Source organism: Amblyomma americanum, chromosome 7 (genome assembly GCF_052857255.1).
Source record: "Amblyomma americanum isolate KBUSLIRL-KWMA chromosome 7, ASM5285725v1, whole genome shotgun sequence".
In the NCBI taxonomy this organism is placed as follows: domain Eukaryota; kingdom Metazoa; phylum Arthropoda; class Arachnida; order Ixodida; family Ixodidae; genus Amblyomma; species Amblyomma americanum.
Window position 1 is genome coordinate 5,957,426 of NC_135503.1, and position 27,490 is coordinate 5,984,915.

Genomic DNA, 27,490 nt, shown 5'->3' on the forward strand with positions numbered 1-27,490 from the left:
TGTGCTGCGTTCCTGCAAGTGTGTATGTGTGAGGGGGTCAGGTCGTCGTCGTCGTCATCGTCACCGACAGAGGTGGTAGCGCGGCGGGAGTGGGAGTGGGGGTCACCCCCTCTCTCGCCCGTTTCTATAACCCGCGCTGTAGCCGCGGAGGGAAGGAAATCAGATCAATTTAACTGCGCCGCTCACGTCCAGAGGGCGCCCCCTCGCCGCGCGCCTCCGCAGGCACCGCAGTGAGGACAGCCGCAGGAAGGCCGGCCGCTCCGGGCCGCTTCGCCTTTTCGCGCCTCCGAAAAGGGGGGTGGTTGTCCCAGGGCTGCGCGCACCGTCGTGGCCTCCCACGCGCCTCTGTGCCTACTATACACCGCCCGCGCGCCAAGTGACGAACACAACGAAAGAGCACAAACGCCGAGCTCCTCACCCGACAAGCTGGAGTCGCTGCTCACCGAGAGGACCATTCGGCCAGTGAAGCGGCGTCGTCGCCGCGCGTGTCCGCTGGTGAACGGCGAAGCGACCGACAGAAGAGAGGTGCCGTAGCCGTACGGCACTTCGCGACTCGACGTCATCGCTGTCGTTGGTTAGGGAGCCGTCGCTGGGGCCGTCCCGTGAGCGGGTTGGTACATCGCGTCGGCGTTATTCTGTGCGTCGCCCCGTCTACTGTGTGCGTGCTGAGGGCGCCTCTGCGGTGGTTCGCTAGCCATGAGAGGCCTTTCTTCTGAGCTGGGCGAGTCGTCGACGCAAGCCGCAGGACCTCCGCAGCCCAGCAGTGGACGCGAGGCCGTCGCTAGCGACGCTGACTCGGCTGCTGGCCGCTGCCACCACTGTGTGTCCCGAGTGACAACGCTGCAGCGCCCGTGATGACCTGCAGGCAAGTATAGCGAGCCCTCGGTCACTGCTGCTCCTCATAACTGAAGGTTCCCAGCAGAACATTTCCACGATTGTTTCTATCTCGCAGCTTTTCTCGCACAACTCTATCTCACAACGCCGCAATGCTCTTTGTTTGACTGGACCGCCTTATGGATGCCAATGTGGATCATACTATGGTAAATGAGAGAGAAAGAGAGAAGATCCAGAAAACTTGTAGAAAGATGGGGAGACCTGCCATAAGTTTAACTTCCAACACCATGTCGAAACAACCTTAAATGACACGACTGCACAACGCACGTGCACACCCGATGGAAGCATTTAGAAAACAAAGATAGAGATTCACACGGTCTGCACGTTCGTATTACGTTGCCCATTTGAACTTCAGATAGTCCTTGGGTCCGAAAAGACGCCTAGAGCAAAATTCAAATCTGAGTTTTGAGCACGTCTTACATGATGACCTTAATGCGCGTGCTTAAGGTCAAACCTTAGAATAAATATAATGACAAAAATAAACGACGAGGCGCCTGCTTATCGTTAATAATTTTAGAGTTGTGTTCTTCACGCTGGGGAAGGAATACGTGTCATATGCATTACCTAGACAGAAATGCCTCCATGTCGGCCATATTCAAGAAAAAGATGGAAAGGAGGAGACACCTGAATGGAAAGAGGCGTTGCTCCCGCGCCTTCTCCTGCAATGAGGAATAACATACCACGACAAAACACTGCGCTAAGAAAAGCTCAAGAGAGGAATGTTTTTTCACACGCACTATTAAACAGCTTAAATTTGCAGAATAGGTACTATTTGAATACCTCACCTTATAACAAGCAGCGCCACGCCATTATGCGCCCGTCTTGAATGCGCTGTTTTTCTTTAATCAGTCCGGAGTCTATAACATTGTAGATAATGATGAGCGTGTTCAAACACACAAACACGCTGTGCTCCCTAGAACCACATATTACAGCACACTGTCTAAATGCTGCAAAGCTACCAATCAAGTTTCGCCTAATGGCGCGCAGTTACGTTGCTTATCAGACCGCAGTTTAGGTGGCTTTGAAGGCTGGCGAGCTGTAGGAGTTCCCACCGACTTTGCCTCACTAATTAACAGCTTTATGCATATCACTTCTCTTCCCCGCTTAACACATGTGGTCGTATTGTTAAATGTAGCCTACGTCAACACAGTCCAGTCCGCTTTGAACACTGGCGTGCTACAGAAACTTGGGTCAGCCTTATTTAGTTATTTATTAGTTTTACATACATTCTTGTATCTCACCGCCCCCCCCCCCCCACACACACACACACATTTTGTGCGCATACTAGTCATGCTCAAAAACTTCTACATCAGTACACTCTAATATTTTTCTGCTATACACAATGGGTTATCGGCAGTCTTTTATTTCTGCTTTTAAAGCTGTGTTTGAGGCTGGTTTATTCGCATTAGCAGCCTGGAACTGCCTCGTCTGGTCGTAGCGCAAGGTTGCCTGCAACGATTAGTTTTGTTTGGCATAATAATTTCGATATACACGACCTTTACCCAGAATTATTTACATGCGATACAGGCGATCCATCTTGAAGAACATTAACGTCACCAGATTGAGCGACAGCTACCAAGAAATCAAGAAAGCAATTTATCGCTGAGCCACTCACCTTTGTTTCAAAGGTAATAAATTGTTTTTAAGAGGGGAACCTTTCTCCGACATTTGTTGAACGAAAATAAATTGCGATACCATAGGAAACACAGGTAAGATAAATGTCAGGTAACGAAGCAATGGCCCGGACAATATAGTCAACCTTAACGTGGTGGAGGCATATTACAAGTTGCTTAGCTGAAAGTCAGGGCATCACAGAAAAGATTAAAAGCAAATGAGCTAAACACGTGCTTCTCTTAGGCACGCTAAGTCATACAAAGTTAAATGTTTTGTTTAACAATACCACGATGATGCACAACGGCACTCTCCTGAAGCATATGCAGATAAATGTGTCTATGGTTGAGACAACTTGCTGATCTTGCGTTATGTCTCGGCAGTTGGGAGCATCTCGATGGATCCCTGCATCGGAAAATCTACTGTCGAATAGATTACAAGATGGTCGCCATAAAGCTAGGCTCAGCCTGAGTAGTATTTTCTTGCGTACACACTGACGAAAGTTCATGAAACTGGAGAAAAAAAAATAAGCGTCCGAATTCTTCCGTGCATATATGCAAGCCTCCATGCGGACATTCATCCATGACGCGCGAGCACCCACCAACAGAACAGGTAGTAAAAATATGTAGTGTCATTGAGAACCATGATATTCTGTTTTTCTTTCGGGGAAACCCATGTGCTGGTATGCACAAAGGCGTAGGTTTTCGAAGAAAGTTTGGCAGGCTAGTTGGGTAGGCTGAGCGCTTTGTACACAATAGTGTACAGAGCAAGCTCGTAGCTTTTTTTTTTCACATTTTGCTGCACCAAACAGGGATTTTATTGTTACAACTGAATTTAGCATACATCTCGTCGCAAAAAAATTGGGTTTTCATGCCATATAGCGAACGCAGTAACTAATATTTCAGAAGACAGTGATGTTGGTATTTTTAGGCAGACAGATTTTGCTGCCAGTGGTCGCATCGATTGTTCTTGCTTAATGTCGAGCATAATCCGCACCTTCGAAAAACGGATTGATTCAATGATCTCCCGAGTAATTACCTGATAAATCCGGGCAGTTGAACACAACTCTTTCTTACCAGCCTGACTCTTTGCACGAAATTTAACGAATCCTTGTAAAAACTTAACCGATGGTCTTTCGCGCTGGGAAACTAAGACCGTTCTTCGATTTCATGATGCCTGGTTATACTACTTATGACGAAAAATAATTGCTCTCAATAAAAACAAAAAATGTGGCTCCTGAAAGGGATAGGTTCATGATGAACAGGCCGGTGGAATAGAAACAGAAGGGAAGGGACAAAGAAGCGCTTGTTCCGTCTTGTTTCTGTGTTCCACCGCACTGTTGTCCACCGCGTAGGTTCTCCTCGGAGCCGGCGTCTCGTTGCGTTCGCGTAAAGCGAGTTCGCTTGGGGTGCGATCAGCTTCAGAGATCTTGAGGTCGCCAAAGAGCGGATCTTCAATCACGGGAACGCGTCATACCAACGCTCTCGGGCAAAGAACACTGTGGCATTGTGCACAGCATCTTCCTTTCTTCCTTCGATTGAGAAGAAGGCAGAAAAATAAAAAAAACCTAGCGTTAGCGCAACCGCACAGCGTCACGGTCACAGCGACGGTGGCAGCGTCGCTTTCAGGCGCGGGCGTGTTTACGGACGCTCGTTCTCGGCCGGGGCCGCACAGACGCGCTCAGTTTGGCTGCGCCGTTTCTATGGCGCCTGTGAGCCAGAACGAGAGACAAAGAAAGAAAGAGGAGGTGGTGCACTGGTGCGTGCGGCTCTCTGCGCAGAGCTCATTTTCCCGCCCCGACTTCGCTGGGCCCGGCATTCGCCCGATAGCGGCGCCGCTGTCTTTCCGTTCTTATTAAACTCGAGTAAAGAACAGCAGCTCTCTCTCTCCCCGTACATTCTGCTCTCTCCGTTTTTGCCTAAACTCGGGGGAAAAGTTTGAAAGCTGCGCTCTTCTCTTGCCACTTTCGTTTTGTTTTTCACTCTCAGTTCACGCTTGTAAGCGAATGCTATAAAGCAGCATGCTTTACATCACACAGAAGAACAGTGGTGTCTGCCTTAAGGTGAAGTTGCCCAAAAAGGAAATAGTTAAAGAGCTTTAACTACTCTCTCTTGGTTTTTCGATAATCGAGAGGATTGGCCCAAAATGCTAAAGGCGCTCATTGTCGAAAGTTTCTGTCTGTTTGTTTATTTCGTTAGACAGGCAAGCGTAGAAGGTGTGATGCGATTCCAGTGCCTTGAGTTGTCCACCTTGTTATAAATGGAATAGTTCTACTCAGCCATTCTTGCATGACTAGAAAAATTGGTCAAGGTACGAGGCACTCAGTTGGAAGTCTGTCGACAAGCCTTTACATTAGGGATCTTGAATGCTCACCTGCGTTTCGGTGATATTCAATTATTGCCTCAAAGAAGGCATCAATGCAAAAATTTTCAGATAGTCAGAAGCAGCGGAGGCCAACAATCAAATAAACTAATATAGTGTCGTGCCTTAGTCAACGCACTGCCAAAAAGGGCGAGAAATATGCGTGACATAATATAAACCAGTTTATTGAATACCAAACACATGAATCTTTATTTAGACTAAAGAAACACAGCGCCTAGCTATTTAAACTCCCGCAGTTATAGTATGCCATAATTTTGCCCATATTATTGTAAAAAACGCTATGTAACAAGAACAGTGTATTGTGCGACACAGAGAGTGAATCTGATGCCATCAATGGGATGGAGCTGCTTTTGCCCACTGGTTTCTTGATTGAGGTTGATCATTTAGAACAAAATTTTCTTAGGCGGAACCACTTGATTCACACACAATGGGATGGAGCTGCTTTTGACCGCTGGTTTCTTGATTGAGGTCGATCATTTAGAACAAAATAATTTTGTTAGGCGAAACCGCTTGATTCACACACAATGGGATGGAGCTGCTTTTGCCCACTGGTTTCTTGATTGAGGTCGATAATTTAGAACAAAATAATTTTCTTAGGCGAAGCCGCTTGATTCACACACAATGGGATGGAGCTGCTTTTGCCCACTGGCTTCTTGATTGAGGTCGATTATTTAGAACAAAATAATTTTGTTAGGCGAAACCGCTTGATTCACACACAATGGGATGGAGCTGCTTTTGCCCACTGGTTTCTTGATTGAGGTCGATCATTTAGAACAAAATAATTTTGTTAGGCGAAACCGCTTGATTCACACACAATAGAATAGAGCTGCTTTTGCCCACTGGTTTCTTGATAGAGGTCGATCATTTAGAACAAAATAATTTTGTTAGGCGAAACCGCTTGATTCACAAACAATGGGATGGAGCTGCTTTTGCCCACTGGTTTCTTGATTGAGGTCGATAATTTAGAACAAAATAATTTTGTTAGGCGAAACCGCTTGATTCCCACACAATTGGATAGAGCTGCTGTTGCCCACTGGTTTCTTGATTGAAGTCGATCATTTAGAACAAAATAATTTTGTTAGGCGGAACCGCTTGATTCACACACAATGGGATGGAGCTGCTTTTGCCCATTGGTTTCTTGATTGACGTTGATCATTTAGAACAAAATAATTTTGTTAGGCGAAACCGCTTGATTCACACACAATGGGATGGAGCTGCTTTTGCCCACTGGTTTCTTGATTGAGGTCGATAATTTAGAACAAAATAATTTTCTTAGGCGAAGCCGCTTGATTCACACACAATGGGATGGAGCTGCTTTTGCCCACTGGCTTCTTGATTGAGGTCGATTATTTAGAACAAAATAATTTTGTTAGGCGAAACCGCTTGATTCACACACAATGGGATGGAGCTGCTTTTGCCCACTGGTTTCTTGATTGAGGTCGATCATTTAGAACAAAATAATTTTGTTAGGCGAAACCGCTTGATTCACACACAATAGAATAGAGCTGCTTTTGCCCACTGGTTTCTTGATAGAGGTCGATCATTTAGAACAAAATAATTTTGTTAGGCGAAACCGCTTGATTCACAAACAATGGGATGGAGCTGCTTTTGCCCACTGGTTTCTTGATTGAGGTCGATAATTTAGAACAAAATAATTTTGTTAGGCGAAACCGCTTGATTCCCACACAATTGGATAGAGCTGCTGTTGCCCACTGGTTTCTTGATTGAAGTCGATCATTTAGAACAAAATAATTTTGTTAGGCGGAACCGCTTGATTCACACACAATGGGATGGAGCTGCTTTTGCCCATTGGTTTCTTGATTGACGTTGATCATTTAGAACAAAATAATTTTGTTAGGCGAAACCGCTTGATTCACACACCTCCATGAGTGGAAACATTCTGTTTCCCATTGCCTACTCCAGAGAAAGTTGATTCCTACCATAAGCCTATCGCATTTGGAAAGCATGTCAGGACTCCGGTCGATGCGTGGACAAGGTGTGAGGCAGAGCCAGTGCCTTTACTGTATACCTACGGGCAGTGCTAAATAGACGCATGGCACACAAGTGTCACGAGACCATCCCCAGGGCTTTTGAAGCTGAGCGCAATGGGAAGGCCGTGGTCGGTGTGCGGTGCACATTTCTTGGCCCGCAGTATACCGAAGCTTCCAACTGCTTTCTTGCCGCTCTGCCACTTGAAAGCAAAAATGTGGAGCTCGCTCTGTAGCCGCCAATAGGTGGAGTGCGTGACCGACTTAGTGCGTCTGCCGTGCAGTAAACGAGCGCCTGTCCCAAGTAGAGACCTTTATATCCAAGAGGTGTCGACGATAAAGAGCTACGCTCACCGAACTCCCCGGCTGTCTTCTCTTTTAAGTGCCATCCTCCTTGGGGATGACTCATAGACAAAAGGGGGTGAGGGAGAACGGCTGGAGATATACGCGAACGCCATCACCGTCCTTGCATCGACGCGACGGTATTTGGCCGGTTTGTTGTTTTTTTCTACCCTTTTCTCTAGATTTTTTTTTTGCGCACCCCGCCAGCGCGGGCTGCTGTACGTGACATTTAGGATCGATCGACGCTCGGCAGGCCGAATTTCTGCGCGCTCGTACAGTATCGAACGGAGCGAGCGTGGCCTCCAAGCAACCGATGTGCGCGCGTGCGAGGGCCTTTGGGGCCGCGCGGCCCAAGGCTTCGGGTTTGCCCGGCTGGTCAGAACGGACTCACAGCTGGAATGGAACGTGCTGCGTGGTAATCAGCGAATCCTGAATGTAGCTGGTGCGATGTCAGATTCAATACAGAGAGTATGACCATTAATATTCACATGAGTGAGAGTGAAGAGAGAAAGAGAGGGCTCTTTAATGAAAAACAGATATTTTAGCCACAACCTCAATTTTGGGGCCGCAAAGTTTTTTAGCAGATTCTTCCTTAACTATTTGTTGTACCATTCTGTCACTGCCTCTCTCCCCCAAAGCCACTCTCCAACGCAGGCTAGCATATATCAGTGGTTTTTACACATGAACACACTCATACGACAACGGAGAGATGCAATGCAGCTTTCCTAATGTTTCATAGCTGAAGAAGTATTCGTCCTGGTGCGAGGCGTCAACACTGAACCACGCCTTTCCGAGGTAATGCATTGTTCTGCCATATAAGCTGTGGAAATTCGCTCCAGCACGTTGAATTATATTTCGTGCGAACTATTGGCGCTGCGAGTCATCGCTCAGTAGATGCTCGTAGCTCTGAGTTGCGGCACAAGTCGTCGATTGGCTGGCTCAAAAAAGATATCTCTACAGCCATATATGGTATAAATAGACATTTATTATTTTATGTGCAATTTATACCGCCTGAAAACTGTTGTGCTTTTCGTTGGCAAAAGCGGGAACCCTGACAAGGACACGAGAATAAGACGACGCTAGAGAGGAGATACCGGCAACTAGATTTTTATAAAGGAAGACGCGAATATATGCGCAGAAGAAATCACGCAGCCGCACCGGTTCCATGCAGAAAAATCATCAGGAAAATCACTACAAGACAAGGATCAGGGGCCACCTAAAAAAGCGATTACATCACTTGCGAGCGCGACTGAGGGCATACTAATGCAATCACTACCCAACCTTAGAATCTGTACAGCTTCAGTGCCTTTTTAGTTGAATTGTCAGAATGCTTTCAAAGGACAGTGGTGCTATCCAAAAATAGGACTGAAACAGGATAATTCTTCTTGCAATGCTCAGAAACCTGATAGGAGTGATCTGATTTCAACGCGGTCATGTGCCCTTGAGCCGAACATTAAAGTTTTCCCGATGTAAACAAGGACGCATGATTTTGGAATGTCGTTTACCACACTTCGGCAGCACCCAAAAAACTGCACTTTATGCGTTGTGTTGCACTCAGCTTTTTATCGCCTTAAGTTCTTTTCACCCCTATCTTAGTCAAGTTTCGCGCACTTCTCAATAAACTTTTCCCGACTTTCCTAGCTGTTCATATTAATTATGTTATTTATTATTGGTGTAGAAACAGCTAGTATAGATATCTGTGCATTCGTGAGCAGCGTGAAGTGCTTCCAGCTTCTGTTCTCGGCAAATCAAGAGAGACATTGTCTGGAAACCACGACGAACCTGAGGCGGCACATGAAGCCGATCTTCAGTGCGAAGGTGGCGCTACCTGAGGCTGAATATATCAGAAGCTTTCCGAAATTTTTTGTTTGAATGGCATCCTGTATAAAAAAAGACTTTCACATACCATACCTCCGAGCTAGATTCGAACCAGCGCCAGTGTAAACGGAGCAGTTCCGCTTGCCCATATCTAAGACCACTCAGCCACAGCTCGAGCATCCCGCCCAGCCTGTTATAATTTGATGATGATGATGTCCCGAGGCTTAATGGCACATACCCACGGTAGAAGATTGGCCAAGGTTGCATCGCTGATACAAACTCACTCATGGGCAAGGAGTGGAGTGATTGGATAGTTTTGTGGCCTAGACACGAATTTGGATTAAAAAGAATTTAAAAAAAGGCGGAAATAAAAACGCAGTGAACTATTTCTCTTCTAGCAGAGGAATCTACCTGATGCAATTATATATTCGTGAATAAAATTGCAGACTGGTTTCAAGCAATTTAACCTCTCGCGCTACAACCTTAAAATCGTAGTTTTCGTTATCTTTCATGGATTAGATCTGCGCTTAGAAACGTCGGTGGCCGAAATGCCACGTGCACTTTCCAGCCCGAAAAGAAAAGCCTCCGAAAGCGGCCAGGGAAGCCATGCGCGCAGCCCAGTTCGAGTAAAAAGAGAAGCAGGCGAAAGCGGCAAGATGTTCAGCAGCCCTGCTCTACATCGATGTGCGGCAACCATAATCTATGAGCCGTCCTCAAATGGGCTACGCCTTCACTATACTTTCGACCGACGAGATAGACTACAGAGTTTTTCTCTAGCATTATCTCTACGATTCCGCGTATTTTGATTATGTTCCTACATCTTGAAGTGCTATATATGTTGCAGTTTATGCGTGTTGTTATGCACCTAAACGGCTACCTGGACGCCGCGAAACTGTCTCTGCACAGCTGATAACCGAACGAAACTTCACGGGAAAAAAAAAAGAAGAGCGGACTGAGTTAAAAAGAGGCACCTAAAGACAACTAACTAATGCATCCCTCAAGGACCGTCGACAGGACTCATACGCCTTGAAGGGACACTTGGAAATTAATTTATTTCTTTTATAGAAATTGATTCTATGGCTGTTTCTGCCAATGGTGGTGTCTCTTCGGCAGCAACAGACGTGCTCGTTAATGAGAAGGTTGCTTTTAAAAATTAAACCTTTTTTGCCTTGCACTCGGTTCAAAGTCGCACCAGGATGAGCAAAAAGGACTCCGTATACATTGACTCTTTTGAAGTGAATGATAGTACAAACTAGCCTCAGATACGCGCACAAAAATCGGCACTAACGTCATTACAGTTTTCTTATGAAAACGGCCGGTGGTTACACTACCTATTAGTTAATTTGTTATTTCTCTCCTGGCTTATAACGCCAGCGAAAGTGCCCTCTTCGTCGTTAGAACGCGTTAATATATCTGCAGGCGAAATTAGTGGTTAGCCTCCAGTGACCATTTAACGCATGCAGTTCGCAACTGCCATCACAACCGCCATGCGTGAAAGTTAGCGGCGCCGCTGCATTTTACGACCACGCATAGATACCAAACCAGGCCACCTAAAGTTAGCCCCGCGCCGTGTCGCAGCTCCATGCAGTTAGCACAGAGTTTCACTAACAACAGCGCATTTAAAAGCACCTGAAGAGTTATCCATTAAAAACACTAAAGCACTGCGCGCATGCTAACTTTGGACAAGTGACTGGTAGAAATACTTTTCGTAAGAATGCGCCAACTTGTGACACCGTGGCATCCACGACGTTTCTTTCACAGACTGGGTCGAGCTGAGGGACTCGAAAAATAAACCGTGCTTCGCAGACACGCCGACTGTGTCGCTACACACGGCTTCCGCTGATCGTCGGCCCGAAAACTGCTGCGCAAATTGCGTCATTAGGTTGAAACGCTCTCTCTGCGGCGGAGCGACACCGCAGTGTATATTTGCTTAAACACTTGTGCTACAGTCATGTGTAACCACGCTGACGCAATAAATTTTTTTCCTTTTATTTATTTTTCTTGTCACTTTATGTTCCTTTCTGGAGCTAACAGTGACTACGTATATTTTGGCGGTTTAGCTAGCCGCTGAAGGGTGGTGATTAAAAACTGTTTTTTTTTGCCTGCAGCAGTTAGTGAGTGCTTCCAGCTACCTCTAATTTTCATTGCTGGCAGCGAGAGGTATATGAGATGACGTCAGAGCCTGTAATTTCTGCAGTAAAGGTTTTTCTGTTTTACGAAATGATGGCTCTTAGTGCATTTATCTCACTTCACGTAAGTGGTTCTAGTGAGAAAAGAGGGTTTACTGCCAACTCACATATTTGCTGTGAGACCGAAAAAAAAAACGCTCACGAGTTTTTGGGTTAACTGTGTTTGAATGCATTTATCCGGGATAGTTGTATTTCCAGGTAAAAAATCTGTTGATAGTCATTCTGCTGATTTGCTTGTTACCGACAACACATGGTGAATGCGCGCGAACGTGTGAGCGCTTCGCCTTTTTCAATTCCCCAGACCAGAGATGCCGATCTTCTTTAACCGCCCCAAAACCTTGACACAGCACCCATCTATGTGACAAAACGGCAACGCATGCGTGAGCGATGGCGACCATCAGGGCTGGTGCGATAGGCGTGAATGCGCTGAAAGAATACGTCGAACGTGTGTCTGCCAAACGCATTCATGGCGCTGCGGGAACGCCGTTAGATTTGCGCTACTTTTTTTGCCTGGTGGGAAAATGATTCATAGTCCATACATGTTTAGCCTCCGAACGAGCAGCAGTGATAGCTAATGAGGCACGCCGCAGTGAACGGCTTCTGAGTAACTGACCCCATGCGGGTTTTTAACGGACAGTGAAACACGCAGTGAACATAATGAAACTCTCGGGGATGTTTTTCTGCATTTCGCCCGCATGAAAATGCGGCCGCCGCGGCCAAGACTGAACCGGCCGACTCGTTCTCAGCGTCGGAATTCCACAACCACTGAGCTCACAGGTCCAGTATGCAGGTGCAAGTAGTACAGGGAACACCTCTTTTTACATCTCCCCAACGCCGTCTCCTCAAACGCAGTGAAAAGCGCTTTCATTTCTGGGGCAAGGCAACATGGCATCTTCTCTGCCCATAGTGGCGAGATGAACGAACGTAAAGACAGAACGATAGGTAGCACTACGCTGAGCTGCAATGTCGGCTGGTCTTCTGCAGGAATTAATGCACTGATCATGACCCCGTAAAAGAGCTTTCTATCTGTATTGTATTGGTTGCTGATAGAAGCACGCTGGTTGTACCTACACTGAATTTCAGCACACGCACACACAAAAGTCTAGGTACAGGGACAGCTTTGCGTCAAACAATGTCTGACTTTTCGAGGAAATAGACTAGGACCTGAAAAATATAAATAATGTTTCTGCAGCAAGCCAGCCCCTTTTAAATGCATTGCAAACAGTATGCACGTTTTTCGTTCAGCCCTATTCCAGGCACACACCATGAAGTGTCTTGATGGGGATATGGGGAAGCGTCTTTTCAGCAGCTCAACGTGTGATTCTGAGCATATGCACGGAAAGAGAGTGCGAGGATCTGAGTCAGCCGTCCGTGGTTCTATCTTTCTCCTGCTTTTATGAAGAGCGATAGCGGAGGAAGTCGTACCGTAAGAGAGAATACTGAATAAAAAAAATAACCAGCGGACGAAAGAATAAAACCCAAAGAGGGAAGACGGAGAGAGACAGATCGCGCTACGATTCGGTGCTGAAGAAAGGAAAAAAAAAATCTCACTTGGAGAGAAAATGAAACGGAAAAGAAAAAAATAATAATACTGCAGCACGCTCATCTCTTCCACCATCCAAGACGCGCGGCTTGCAAATGAGGCTGTGTATGTTCGCCAGGAATACTCAATTCGGCGTCTCAAAAGAACAATCGGGATGGAAGACGTTCCATTTAAAGAAGAGAGCGAAATGGGAGGGGAAAAGAAGGAATGAAAGAGGGGGGATAGAGAGAGAGAGTCGATCACCAAACGCGCGGACGAGGCCGGAAGAGCGGGTTCGCGCAGCAAAATGAATGAGGAATCCTGCTCTTTTGAAGGGACAATTTAAAAGGGGTATTTATTCGCCCGGTCTTCATTTCCCGCGGAATGACGCCGGCGGCAATAGAATTGCGAGCGGACGATGGAGGCATGCGACGCAGCCACAGCTGGGAAGAGGAGGAGGGGGAGGGGCGAACGTCTTCGAGCGATTTGTATGCGAGATGGAGGGGTAGAGATGCACTTAATGAACCCATACGCATTTGAATCTCAAGCACGAAATACCGAAATATAGGATATGTAGAGAACCAAAGAAGTACCTCCTATACTAAGCATTCTTGCTCGTTCGTAAAATGTAAGCACCTGTGCTGGAAGTAAGGTAAGACATTTTGCTAATCTGGCTGCCGTAAAAGCGCGCCTCCGCAGCCTCGATGGCTAAACCGAAGTGTGAGCGATAAGAGCGCTCAAGATGTGTGTCTGCAAACTTTCGCGCGGATGCACCTCTACTGACTTGAAGTGCTATTTAGAAAAACTCGGGGGAATTCTTCACTACATTAGTCCGTCGCGGTGGCCTAGTTAGTGGTTATGGTGCTCGGCAGCTGACACGAAAGACGCGGATTCAATCCCGGCCACGGCAGTCCAATTTCGATGGAGGGAAAATTCTGGAGTCCCGTGTGCTGCGCGATGTCAGTGCACGCTAAAGAACCCCAGGTGGTCTAAATTTCCGGAGACCTTCACTACGGCGTTGCTCATAACCTGAGTCGCTTTGGGACGTTAAACCCACATAAACCAAACCAGTATTTACCCTATTCTTAAAAAAAAGCGATAGCTTTTAGCTTGCCTGATATGCTATCAGCAATGAGTGTCAAATGTTCATGGGATTTTTACGCCAGAAATCCGGTTGGAGCTCGTTTCATTGCTCTTATATGATATACATAAGTCATCGCCTTCTAGAATGGTCATCGTCCTGACTACGCCTACTGCAGGGCAAAGGCCTCTCCCATGTCTCTCTAATTAACCCTGTCCTGTGCCAGCCGCGGCCGCCCTATCTCCGCAAACTTCCTAAACTCATCTGGACACCTAACTTTCTGCTGTCCCCTGCTACGCTTGCCTTCTCTTAAAATCCAGTCTGCTAGTCTTAAGCACCATCGGCTATCTTGCCTTCGCATTACATGCCCTGCACAAGCCCATTTCTTCCTCTTAATATCGACTCATCATCATCATCACCACCATCATCATCAGCCTGACTACGCCCACTGCAGGGTAAAGGCCTCTCCCATGTCTCTCCAACTAACCGTCTCTCTTGCCAGCTGAGGCCACCCTGTCCCCGCAAAATTCTTAACCTCGTCCGCCCACCTAACTCTCTGCCGCCCTCCGCTACGCTTGCCTTCTCTTGAAATCCACTACGTTACCCTTAAGGACCATCGGTTATCTTGCCTTCGCATTACATGCCCTGCCCAATCGCATTTATTCCTATTGATTTCGACTACGATGTAATTAGCCCGCTTTTATTCCCTGAACTATTCTGCTGTCTTCCTTCTCTTAACGTTACACATATAATTTTCCTGCGGGCAGCTTGTGATCATAGCACACGGTAATGGGTCTCTCTCGACCAATCAGGGAATTTTGTGACTGTGAAGGCGAAAACGTATTGCGCGACGGCAAACAAAATGCTTCCGCATTGAAAGCTACTCGAGCTACTTTCTGGGGACATGACTCCAGTATAGAGACTGCGGTGAGGTAAATGATATGGGGTTTGAGGCAGACACTGTGAGGGCTCTCGTGTTGCCTCCCAGGGTCTGTAGTGTTTGCACAGCCGCCTGTGGCTATACGTTTGTTGGCCTCCGTTCGAAGCTTTCTTTTAGCTTCGCTATTATTCTGCATCTACAACACGTCACTGTGTGCATCAGTCAAAAGACGATTCATAGTTGTGTTTATATCACCTCCTTCTTCATTTTCATTGCTGTTTTATTTTTGTCGCAATAGTCCTCAATGCGTAAATGCCCGAGGGGCTGTTAGTGTGACCTATAATTCGTACTAATAAATACCCCAATAAACCTAGCGTGCCTAGCGAAGTGATAGCATTGCTAGCTTTGCACAGAACATAACAACCTCCCAACTTGCCTTACGATGTTCAACGCTGCGAAGTTCTTTCTGCCTCCACCTATTCTTGCACCGCGTGTGAATTACTGCTACAACCTGTTAGTTATTTTCAATCTAGCCATTTTTTCCTTCTGCAAAAAAAAAAAAAAACAACGGTCGATAACCGATTTTCATTTTAGAACAAGACCACCCAATTTTTCTTCTGTAGCGTTTGGCGCACGCGCAATGCGGAACACAATATTATTTAGCGTAAACTATGCTATTAGCAATATGCATAAGATAGTTGAAGTAGCTTAAGAGTTCTGCTCAAACCTATACACCAGTCATTATAATAACGCCTTTAATCAGAAAGACAGTAGTGCACAGTGATTGGAGATCCCCCCAGTAGCGAAAGAGGTAGTCAAGAAAGACTTAAGAGTAATGCAAAAGAAAGCAAGTGATGAGGATCAGGCTGCAGATCTGTTGAAGGACGGTGGGAAAATCGTACTTGAAATATTATTTACCCTGTATAAGCCATGCTTTATACTTCGAGCGTACCGGAAGCTTGGAAGAACGCTAACATAACTCTTATCTATAAGAAATGGAACGTAAATGACTCAAAAAATTACAGACCGATCATCGTACTGTCCATTGTCTACAAGGTGTTTACTAAGGCATTCGCTAATAGAATCGGGACAGTGTTAGACTTCAACCAACTAAATGAACAGGCAGGCTTTAGTAAAAGCTACTCGAAAATAGACCACACTCACACTATAAATAAGGTGGCACAGAAATGCACAAAATATAACCAACCTCAATATAGTATAGCCTTTATAGATTACGAGAAAGCATTTTACTCAGTCGAAACCTTAGCAGTCATGCACGCATTATAGCATCAGGGTGTAAATGAGCCTTACGCAAAAATTCTGGAAGAATTTTATAACGGCTCTAGAGCAACCATAGTCTTCCATAAAGTCAGAAACAAAATTCTGATAAGGTAGGATGTCAGGCAGAAAGACAAGATCTCTCCAATGCTATTCACAGCCCATTTACAGCAGATATTCATAAGTCTGGACTGGGAACACAGTGGGGATAAGAGTTAATGAAGAGTTCCTTAGTAATCTGCGATTCACTAATGGCATTGCCGTGCTTAGTCACGGAGGGGATGAATTGAAAAGACAAGCAAAGAAAAACATTGGGTCTAGAAATTAATATGCAAGAAAACTAAAGCAATATTCAGCAGTATCGGAAGCGAACAGTAGTTTACGATTGGTAGCGAAGCGCTGAAAGTGGTAAGCGAATGTATCTCTTTTTTTTATTCGAGAAGTGTGCTATGAGGCATAAGTTGAAAAAGGAAGTGGGGGAGGATTGCACGGGATTGAAAGTTAAAAGAAGGAGTGCAGACCCGTTGCGCTGAGGTAGTCGCAGAGGTTGCTGATGAAACGGTCGTTCATAGTCCACTTCACGTAGTCACTTTCGCGGTTCCACCGCAGGCCCACCTCCCTGAGGAGCCGATTTCTTATAGCAGCCGTCGCCGGGCACGTCCACAACAAGTGCTGGACATCACAAATGTCCGGTGCAGCGCTACAGTGGGGGCACTTGTCAGGTGCTGGCAGATCTTTGGCACGCCACCGATGACGGACAGATGGTGTCAGAGCCACCCCTGCCGGAATCCGGCGCACAGATACCTCCTTCTGCCAAGTAAGACTACGGTAGAGACGGTGCGGACACGGAGGAATTATAGCGCGTGTTCGCTGGCGCAGAACTTCGGAATCGGAAACATGGGACAGGAACGGATCTGGGGAAAGAGGGGAAGGTGGCGGATCGCCTGATGTATGAAGATGAGTCATAGCATCCGCTTGAATGTTATGTGGATCCTGAGCATGGCCGCGAATCCAGTGTATGCGCAGAGGACATGGATACTTTGCGCAGAGCACATGAATTGATTGTGAAATCTGGAATGTCCGTCGAAAAGCCTTAAGCTGTTTAAGGGTGGCGCGGGAGTCGGTGTAAATATGAACTGTATTGAATGTTAGAACGAGCGAATGGGAAGCAATGACATTATAAATGGCTTGAAGCTCCAATGCGAGGGGAGTGCACGTATCCGCAGCATACGTCGCACGAGAGTTGAGATGCGGATGAGATTGACTATACACAGCAGTATCTCCCCTCTCTGCAGAATGTGATGCATCCGTGTATAATATGCACTCTTCAGGCAGATACGCTGCTGATACCGACGGGGAAACAGTGGGGCGATTGTCAGTGAGCTGGCAATATGACCCCGGAGGAAGTGTCTTTAAACGATGAAGTTGGAGAGACTGTTTTCGAGCTTTATTTGCCACCCGTTGGTCGATGAGTTCACTGGGTGTTTTTAAGTTGGGCGAACTCCTGTAGCACAGGTATGGGTGCTAACCGAGGCAGATATATTATGACGCGCATAGCCTCACGATTGATAGCTTCAAGGGAATCCCACTGTCTGCGGGTGAGACGTTGAAATTGTGCCTGATATACTATCCGTGGCTGAAAGATAGAGCGCACAAGCTGGTGGGCTGTATGAGCACGTGCGCCACCAGAGCGCATAGCTATGCGACGAATCAGACCTAGAGTAGCGTGAGCCGATTTACGGGTGGCTGTCAGCCACGGGGTGCCAGTCCCAGATGTATGGAGGAGAAGACCAAGAATACGAACAGTTTCTGCCTGAGGAATCAGAGAATTATGTACCGCAAAATTTAAAGGGGGAGCTTTCCGTAAGCCGGCTTTATTTCCAATGCGAATGAAACATGATTTAGTAGGAGACAGTGTTAGACCCAGAGGTGGGAGGTGAGACGTCAATACATCCAGCGCGTGTTGAAGGACCGACTGATGAATAGACGCATCTGGAGGACAGCATCACAAGGATATATCATCGGCATACGCAAGCACGCGGATAGAAGGGATGGACTCTAGGGCTCGAATAAGAGGAATTAAAGCCACATTAAATAATGTGGGGGCGAGAACGGAGCCCTGCGGCACTCCTCGATTGGAGGTGAAGTTACCAAAGGGCTTTCCGTGGACACGCACGCTGAAGGTTCGATTTGCTAAAACGGCGTGAATGGAGAGGAGGAACCCGTGAGGGAGACCAAGAGTTTGAAGGGAGGAAAGAATGGCAGAGTGAAGGATGTTATCATATGTTTTTGTTATGTCTGTAGCGATTACGGTTCGTACAAGGTGACTCTGCGGAGAGTGGTCAAGCACGTCAGCTAAGAGTCTATATTATCTGGTCTCTGAATTAAAACATATTACTGTCACTCCGCGCGAAAGGACGCATAGCTTCGTTATTCTATTGCAGTTCATAGGGCCAGATGTTGACCAGCACGGGTTTTAGCTATTTGGCTGGCGCCTTTATTGGGTTCAAAAAGTGCTTTAGGGCCTCTTTACAGAGCAATTTTACTGCCTAAATGAGCCTGACTAATGGTAGCAATCGGATCGACAGAGCCGTTTCAGTGGGCACAGAAAGTGCGCATCCCCGAGATCACAGCGGCGCTCGGTCGGCGGGAGCGGAGGCGGTCGAACGCAGCGGACACCGCGGTCGTACCCCAACGGGCGCCCGATGACTGCGACGGGGGCCACGGCGACACACTTTTGGTGCCTCCCTCAGCCGCCTCTCCCCCTCTTCAACCTGGGGCCCCAAATGTGGAACGCGTATCGATTCCTTTTTGGCGGCTCCCCACCAATATAATCGCTCCCCTCGCCCGGCTGCTGCTGCTCACTAGCTTTCTCCTCGCCCGCCTCCGACTCACGCCTGCTCGCGTGATCCAGGCCTACTCTGTTTCTCTTTGTTTCCGTCTCCTGCACTTCTGTGTGTATGTATTTATGCACACCACACGTGCACCTGGAAGGTGGAAGTTTATTAATTTCGCTCTTGCCGCCTTGGCGACCTCTTTTTGCAGCCAGGTCGATGAATGTCACAAAGACGAAAGAACGAAAAGCAGAAAAAGAAAGAGAGAAAGGAAGGAGAGAACTACAGAAGGAATTAAGGAGAACTAAAGAAGCAGATGAAAAGAGATAAGAACTAAAGGCGGGAAACAAAGAACGAAAGAAAGAAAAAAGAAAGGAAGACAAGCAGAAAGAAATAAGGAGAGAAAGAGAAAGAAAAGAAGAAAGAAAGAAAAGAAAGAACAACGAAAGAAAGAAAGAAAAAAAAAGAAAGAAAGAAAGAGGGAGAGAGAGAAAGAATAAAATTCAGCACTCTTTCTCGTCTCAAAACGGTTGGTTGAGAGCGAAAACAGGGAAGGACACGACGCAAGAAAAAGAAATGAGAGGACTCTGCTCGGTGTGTGATAAGCGCATAAAGTGTGGTGGAGTTAAACGTGTGTGCAGCGAATTACTAAACGACGTTTTTGATCCTCTCCAGCTGCAAAAGCTAGCAACGAATGCACCGAGGATGCGGAATCCCAGGAGAGGCGGAAGGATAAAAGCGGAAGTGAAAGAGCACGGCCGTTCCATTTTCTTGCGCCCTCAGCACTGTGCGCAGCTGAAGCTCCTATCCCGGAATTAGAGCAGATGGGTTTGCAAATTGAGGAAGTGAGGGGCAAGTAAGTGCTCAGGTAGCGGTGCGCTCTGAGGCGGCCTCTGCAGCACAGACGTTTCGTGGCTCATTTTACTCTGGCGGTTGCATTAGTTAACTGTACTAAGCTTTTTCCCGACACATCTTATTGGCTAAAACAAAAATCCAATCCAGTCCCCAGATAGCAGGGCATAAAATTACTCACAAGAAGACAGCAAAACGAGAAACGCAGCTCTCTCGAGATGGGTCGCTCTCAGTCACGGAAGGCACATCTCATGCTCTTTCTTTATTTTTTTCTTCCCCTTCAGGTGCGCTGGAGATTCGAATGTGGTCTGTGCAGATACTTGAACTGTCTATGTGATTTTATGGCGTTTTTTTTTTGTGTCTGTGTAGCAGCCTGCTCATTTATTAAGGTTCCAAAATTCTTTGCTTGAAAAGAAGTCGTCGTTTCTTGAATAATCTCTTAAAATTTAGGTGCAGGCGTTAGGTGCAGCTTTGGAAGGATTTTCGCAATCCGGGTTATCTACTTAGAGTGCCACATATATGTATCGAAAGTATGGGCGATTCATTCGGTACTAATGTGTGAGACTTTCGCCTTCCATAATGGTTGCTATTCTAGCTCTTTCTATTTAAAGCACACGCCTGATTCTGACATTACCCCGTCTTCTTTTGCCTAACCAGTGTAAGCACCTAGACTTGGACTGTGCACGTCGCTCCCAAGCTCGTTCTTTCCCCCGATGTCTGCACCCGGAGAGACTGCGCGTGTACTGCGTTTCGGGAAGTAATTGACTTGGCAGCGGGTAATTGACTGTCCCAGCATGTTTCGGAAGAGTGCATAGAGGACGTGCCACGAATTTTATTTTGCTGTCTCCCGGCGGCGCTGCTATGCGTTAACACAGTGCTGGACGAACAGCCACGCCCCGCTGTTTTATATAAGCCGCCGCTGCGTTGCTGAATTTCGAAGCGACATTCTTCGCCTGGGACACGCACAAAATTGCGTTCTCATAACTCAGCCGGGATTAAGTGAAGAGCGACGCAGCGGACTTGATTGGTTCGATCATCCTTTCGGCACTTGGCGCGACTGAAAACGAAACTATAGACACGCGCACACACACATAAAGAAAAGACGAGACAAAAAAAAAAAAAACAAGGGTGCTAGCCAGTCACTGAATATTTAAACTTGCCGTCTTTTTCGGTCGCGTGTCCGCCGTCGCCAGCGACGCTTAAGACGTATATCAATCTGCTGCTGTGTCGTCACAGCGGAGCACGGCACGTCTTTCTATTAAGGTTCCTTCTTTTCGCGGGAAGGCAGCAGCGACGAGGGTTCCTGGAAAGTGGCTTCCACCGAAAAGTTATATACGGCCCGAGCAGAGCGGCTTAATTAAACCAGGCGTTGGTGTAGCGTTGACACGAAAGCTTAAAGCCAAGACAGCTTGTGCATGTGCGGGCTTTCTGTACCTAAGATGTCACATTGAAGATTTCCTCTTCACTACACTTTCCTTCCCGCCCCCTCTTGTCCACCTTTGCCTCAACCCCTTACCCGCTACCGCCTGTCTGCCTTTTTTTTCCCCCGTCGTGTTTGACGAAATGTACGGGGCAGACAGGGATGCTCGACTCGCCCTGTTTTTTTCCCCTATATATTTCGATGCAGTATTGTTGGAACAAAGTACTCTGATGAATGTAGGAAGGTATATATATATATATATATATATATATATATATATATATATATATATATATATATATATATATATATATATATATATATATATATATATATATATATATATATATATATATATATATATCATTTACGCTTTTGTCTCCGCTCATTTCACCATGCAGGGGGGGGGGGGGGGGGTAAATAATAACAAAAATGACCGCACTGGAGGAAGCGACTGCGAGACGCTAGGAATAGACGGATTTCTGCTTCTGGCTGGGTGGTGCATGATGATGCTGCGCGCTGGGATTAAGCAAGAATCACGGAAAGACAAAGCCCACTGCTATCGGCGCTGCATCTGATTTGTATATAGTTCCAAGCAGAGATTTTAGAGGTGGGCGTACTTTTAACATCTGCAGGAACAAAGTATAAAACACGGATTAAGACAAACCTTAGAATGCATACACAGTAGAGGCGATAAGCAGTGGAATTCCATGCACAGAAACAGAAGATATGTTCCTTGTAGCACAGAATTACGCATTGTTAGAGAGCAAAGTCGGTCAGCGGATATCAACATTTTCTACTGTTTTATATAAAGTTAGCAGTGCCTATGCAACGCAGGGTGGTACACGCTTCAGATGACGGCGTGTCAGATGGTGCAAGTTTTAGTGTGCTAGCACTTGTAGTGGCCATTCCCCGCATTTAGCCGTTGTCTGTTTGTCTGAAGCCGGTTTTGTGGCAGGCTGCTCGCCTGCCCTGGGTGGCAACCCAACCCAAGCAACCCATGTCCCACCGATAGCAGCACCTTTCATAGAAAAGCAGTAGCGCATCGCTTGGTTGCTGCACCACTGAGCCAGGAGCGGTATGAAGACTCCAAGGGATCTATGAATGGAGAGAGTTACCATTTCCGCATATATGAACATTAAGCCATTATCGCTAATCGAGCAACTGCCATCTGTTAACAGTGGATCAGAATACTGGAACTGAAAGGAAAATTGATCTGCTAGCGCACCTAATTCGCATTCGTTTAACTAGGCAAATCGACCATCATTTTTTTTTTTTTGCGTTTAAAAAGAACACCTTTGTGATTAAAAAAAAAGATGGAACGCATTACATGTCTTTTCAGACCAGCTCATAGTTCGAGCAAGAGGCTGTTGCTGATGTTAATTTAACAAAAAAATATTTCATTAATGCGAGAGAGTATAATTTTCCTTGATGAGGAGCGGCTCATTCGTATAGCAATCTGAACTCATCCACGTACATCCACGTGTTGCATGTTAAGCGGAGGAAAAAATATGACAATCTTTCTTGGGGGTCATTACGGCTCGTTTCGGATACGAATTTTGCGGATGAAGAATATGGTTCTCTTGCCTAGGTGAGAAAAAATTAGGTACTCCTGTGTGCAATTTTAGAGCTTATCATTAAACATGAACGCCAATGGCTTAAATGAGTGCTCGGATCTAATGAATATGAAACAAATTGGAAGTTCGCTTAAATTCGCCACTCACAAAACCTTTGATAAATGAATACAAAAAGAAAAACTATTTTGGAAACTCTACAAGAGGGCATTTGAGAGAGTATTTCGCAAGGCTTTGGAAATATGCGGAGGTGGAGCACTCCTGTTTCATTGTGGTTTTTCAGGAATTGCTTTCGTGCCTTCATCCAGTAGTGTGTGTGCACCTCATAGCATGCATTACTGAGCCAGTTTTTACTGAGGCTTTTTACATACTGGAAGCGTTAATTGTGAATTTAGAGACTTCTTTCTGATATAATCTTTTCAGTTTTTTTGACGATATGTACCATTCTTATTGTTATTAATAATAGTGCGAAATGTATTATGTATTTTGTCCGATTGTTACTTTTACGTAATGCGCTGCACTGTGACCACTCTTGACTTGTACGGGACCCAAGGCTGTTTACACTCTGTCAAAAAACAGCTTTTTCGTCTCGTCTTCAACTTCGCGTTGAAAATAAAAATACGAGCTTGAACATTATTCATGCTTGCTGCAAAGTCAGTATTGTGTGCCCTAATCAGAGGCCAACCAAGCCCGTTTCCCGATTGCCTCTTCGTTTATATTTAAATTTATTCATAAAATACTAGAGGCTAAATATGATTCAAGCAAAATAGGGCGAATACAAAAACTCCAGTAAAAAATACTGCAGCTTCTAAGAAAATTTCCTTTACTCTAGTCGTCAGGTGACTTCCTTGCTCCAGCTTTATGCTTTATTTAGACTAATATGCTTTAGCGAAGCTTAACGCAGTGATCCCTTTACTGCCTTAGCTCCCCCCCCCCCCCCCCTTTCCTTAAGGCTTAGATATTCCAGCGTCGACTATCTTTTCCGTCCGCCCTCATGTTGTAAAGAGCAGAGGGTGCTGCTGACAAGCTTAGAAGTCCTTGAAAAGTCCCGACTGAAGGCGTTTCAAGAGACGCACCGCCGAGGAGGCAATTCGCGGGCTAGGACGAGAGCGGGATCGCTTTGATGTCTCTCTCCTTCTTCCAGCCCCGGCGTATAAAGCCGCCCCGAGTGCTCTTCCTGCGTCGCCGCTTTTATATCTGCCTCTTTGTGACATCCTGGCCTTCTACGAGCAACTGTCGCGCGTAGGCCAATGATATAAACGTGCCTTAGTCAACTTCTGTTTTATTACCAAGCGGGGCAACGAGTTCAAGCTGGCGACAGCGATGACGTGGAGGAGGCCCTGATTCTTTCCGAAGGGAACCACTGGTACACTCCGTCATTGTCCGCGCCTTCTCGGTCTCCCCATCAGCACAATCCCAGGACACGAGCAGAGCGAGCGCTTTCGCGCGGCAGACCATTACGCGGGGCTGCATCCCCTCTGCAGCCTCCGTTCCCGATGGCGCCTTCGGATGCCGTGTGCGATCTGGGCGCAGCTCGATAAAGGCAGCAGGTGCGCGGCTGCGGTCCATCCTCGGCGATACAAATGGTGAAGGCGTCTAATTAGCGAGCATCAAGCAGCCGACTCCCGCCTCCTCACCACAAGCACCTCTCACTAGACTAGAGCAAGAGAGAGGGGCTCGGACAGAGCGTAATCCCGCGGACAGTCGGCGATGGAGCCCGCTCGTCGAGGCGTGCGTTCTCTCGCCGCAGACAATGAGAGCGCAGACCTACCAGGCACGCACGTTGCTCGCCGCGGGGCACGCGTCGGAGCGGTGCCTCGCGTGCGTCCTTCAAGAGGGCGGCGGCCATTTTTCACGGAGCCGCCCCCTTCTCATTGTCGGCGACGTTAACAGGAGACATCCATCTCGCTCCGCCCTCACCGGCCCAACGGCGGCGACGATGTCTCCTCTCGCCGCTGCAGCCCCTTCCGGTGCGCCCTCGTTCCCTTTGGCCCGCCTCTCTGTTTGTCGCTGTGCCGCCGGTAATGTCTTGACGATTAGGCGCGAAGCTACCGTTGCTTCGCTAGTTAATGTACGACGCTTCGCCTTCCTCGCCGACCTCTGTGTTCTTGCTGCGCGTGACCCGGGCTGTGCCTTCTCTCTGCTGCTGCGCTTCTTTCCTTTTGGCTGATGATTACGGGTTGCTTACTTTCGATTGAAAGAGAGGCTGCTTGGCCCGTGCACTGTCGCGCCCATTTATTCGTGCCTATATTGCGCAGGCAGCTCCCGTTCCTGCTTGCGAATCATGCTAATTGCGTGGACATTTATTAATGACACCCGTATAGTTCCCTTGAAGCTTCTTGCCTTCTCTACGTAAGACTCTTCATCGTTGTCATCAACCTTACTGCGCCCAAAGCAGGGTAAAAACCACTCCCATAGCTCTTTATCAAATGTCTTTCAAATAGGGTACAGTAAGCTAATCCTTCAGTATTCAAAAAATTCACAAGGACATCTAATTAAGTTATGTGTTGGCAATGTGATAACATTAAAATCTGTCCATGCTTTTACCGAAAGTGACTTAACGTCCTGTTGCGTGAGGCCACTCCTGTAGTCAGTGGATATTATTCTATCCGGTGACATCATTCCCGGTTGGTGACGTCATTTCCACTTAGCCAATGGGAAATAACCGGTCTGGTGACGTCACTTTCGTCCTGCCAATGAGCGAAATTTTATGAACGATGACGGATTTTATGACCGAATCATATTAAAACTCACTTTCGTGCTCGCGCTTTAAGTTTAAAATTAGAGGCTAGAAAACAGCGACGAGTACATGACACGATGGTAGAGAGGCGGCGCATAACAAGATAAGGCGGGTTCGGTATACAGGGTGCTTCGCCTAAGATTTTACACAAATGAATCACATGCAGACTGTTATTGTCACCGCTGTATACGTATAGTACGCGCAAGGAAGACAGTGTTATGACTAGTGGTTTTAATTTTTCTCATTGCCGTGGCAAGCGTTGACGTTCCGCACAAAGGCTTCTTTAGTAAATAATTTTTCTCATTTCTAAGCATAAACACGTGTAAAGTTTTCTGAGTAATTTTGTAACCTTCTGAAAATATGAAACAAACCTCTGGAGGCAGGAGGCGCATATTGTATTAGGATACAAAACGTCACATTTTCTGTATAGCAGCTCGGCAATACATTTAGAAATCCAAACGTTTGTAGGCCATTCTTAAAAGCCTACTAATAACTGGTCCAGACCTTTTATTAGCTAAGATATTCAGCAGAATAGTGAGGTGAGACAGGTTGGCTTTACCTGTAAAAACTCAGGCTTATACAAACTCAGGCTTTCGCAATTTACTCTCTGTAAATGTGGGGTGCCCAATTTAGCATTGCATTGCTACCTTTAACGCATGAAATATTTGGCTAGTAATGCATTAAGCTACTGGTAATTGGTGCAAGAAATGCAGAATATAACAGGCTACTTATCAAGGACCATATGGCCGAGAAGAGGTACTTGCAAGACGCATGGAAATACATTAAATTTTTGTGGCATAACTGTGCCGCAAGAACCACGACACACAAAAAAAACAAAAAAGAACCACCCGCAGACAGGGGCGATCGCTGCACTCACAAGCAATTTATTTCACCAAGGCAGGGTCAATATAACGACTATGCGCGCTTGCGCGACGCTGCCTTTATACTCACCATGCCTTGCTGAAATAAATCAGCTCTGAGTGCAGAGATTATCTGTTTCTGCGAGTGTTTATTGTTTGTGTTGGTTGTTCTAGCGCTCCAGTTACGCCTTGAGAATGTACCAACGTGCCCAAATGCTCGTTTTACACGTAATTTTGCTATGTCGAGAATGGGGGAAAAATAGCGGCATAGTGAAGCTCCGGCATTGGTGATGAGGGGCAGGTTCTGGAAGATTATCTTACTTCAACACAAACTATGGACGGAGTTCACGGGCGCATATACTTGTAGACTTGCTCTTCAATACAGCATAGAAATTAGATCGCTGCCCGTTCGCTAATAACGACGAACAATATTTTGCCGCAAGAACTAGAAAAACAAAGACCAAAAGTGCTGTGCACGTTTGCAATCATAGCCGGGAAAATGTAACGAGTCGCTTCAAATTCCATGAAATACTCTTTACTTTCGCATTTCGTCGTTGGCTCAGGCAAAGCCACGTCAGTGATATCGAGAAGAATCATTATGTTATACCGAATAAGGGTTTTGCTGTCAAGTGCAAACACACGAAGACGATTCGTCAAGAGACACGGATAAACTACTGATACGTTAACTATTCCTCGGATAACTTCCGCGTATCGCATTCTTTCTTATCACTGGTGAGTCAAGTGTGCACTACTGCAGCAGTGGAGTCAGAAGGGAGTGGTGCTATCTTTGCGACGCACAGGCAGTACTCGACGTTCAGCCGAGTCTGCACTCGTGCTTAGAGCTTTAAATAAGGAGAAAAATGTGTAAACACGAAACTGCAAACTACCATGTACATCTTCCCTGAAGGTACAACCCCAGCCACGCGAAACAGCAAAAAAAAGAATATCCGCTTGTCAGGAGTCCCCTCCCTCAGGGAAGAGAAACGCGCCCCGCTGAGTGCAGTCAAGTCAGCGCAACCCTTTCGAAGCACCAGACTCCCTGGGCAGCGGCGGTGGACGTGCTTAAGAGAACGGTCCGGGGAACACGTTCTGCGGAGTTTCCGGCGGAGCGATGAGCAATACTTCATCGCATCGCGGCCCTCGGATCAATAGGGCGCAAGCCGCGCCGGGCAACCTCTTTCTTCGTGCCGGAGCACCGGCAGCAGCAACAGCAGCAGCTGCTGCT

General features: G+C 46.7%; 1 protein-coding gene across 2 annotated transcripts in view; it reads left to right on the forward strand.

Annotated features, from left to right (window-relative positions):
• The first annotated feature begins 227 nt into the window (after window positions 1–227).
• The window catches only part of LOC144098333 (potassium voltage-gated channel protein Shaw-like), a 107,626-nt gene continuing 80,363 nt past the window's right edge, over window positions 228–27,490 (forward strand). The window contains exon 1 of one of the 2 annotated variants that reach the window (XM_077630892.1): window positions 228–865. The gene's annotated coding sequence lies outside the window, so the exon portion shown is untranslated. The remainder of the gene's footprint in view (window positions 866–27,490) is intronic. The other variant, XM_077630895.1, reaches the window with a different exon arrangement.